General features: G+C 34.8%; 1 long non-coding RNA gene across 1 annotated transcript in view; it reads left to right on the top strand.

Moving 5' to 3' along the window:
- The window catches only part of LOC119594408, a 6,981-nt gene that overhangs the window by 6,093 nt on the left and 388 nt on the right, over nt 1-500 (top strand). The gene's annotated exons all lie outside the window — the stretch shown is intronic.

Genomic DNA, 500 nt, shown 5'->3' with positions numbered 1-500 from the left:
CGGTACTAAGCCTACAATGTAATGATTATCACTGCCACAATAACGGATAGATATCGATAATCCTTACTGAAATTTTACCGTAATCACTTCCACCAAGAACACATGACATTTACGTATCCAATACACAGTGAAATTTCTCAGTAAAATGCCGTTTTTTTATGCGATAAATAATGATAGACTAGAAGAAAATTCCCCAATTGCCAACTAGTCAAGTAACAGTATAAAAGGGGGCTCGAGCGCATATCAGCATAGTTAGCGACGGTAGTCATTCAGCATTTCTCACCCACAATGGCAAGATGATTTATGTTGTCTTATCACTGAATATTCATTTATTTTCTAACATCTTTTTTAGAGGTATGAGATATCGAATGAAGATATATATCAGATCTTAACAATAAGACACGGATTTATCAATGTGTAGTATATATACTATTGAGTGAATTTGCGATATTTCAGTAGGCTGTATTTTCTCTCGTTCAGCTCACTTAGTAACAGGTGGA

Source organism: Penaeus monodon, chromosome 33 (genome assembly GCF_015228065.2).
Source record: "Penaeus monodon isolate SGIC_2016 chromosome 33, NSTDA_Pmon_1, whole genome shotgun sequence".
NCBI classification, from domain to species: domain Eukaryota; kingdom Metazoa; phylum Arthropoda; class Malacostraca; order Decapoda; family Penaeidae; genus Penaeus; species Penaeus monodon.
The sequence above is the reverse complement of the archived record's forward strand: the minus strand, read 5'-3'. Positions and strand labels throughout refer to the sequence as shown.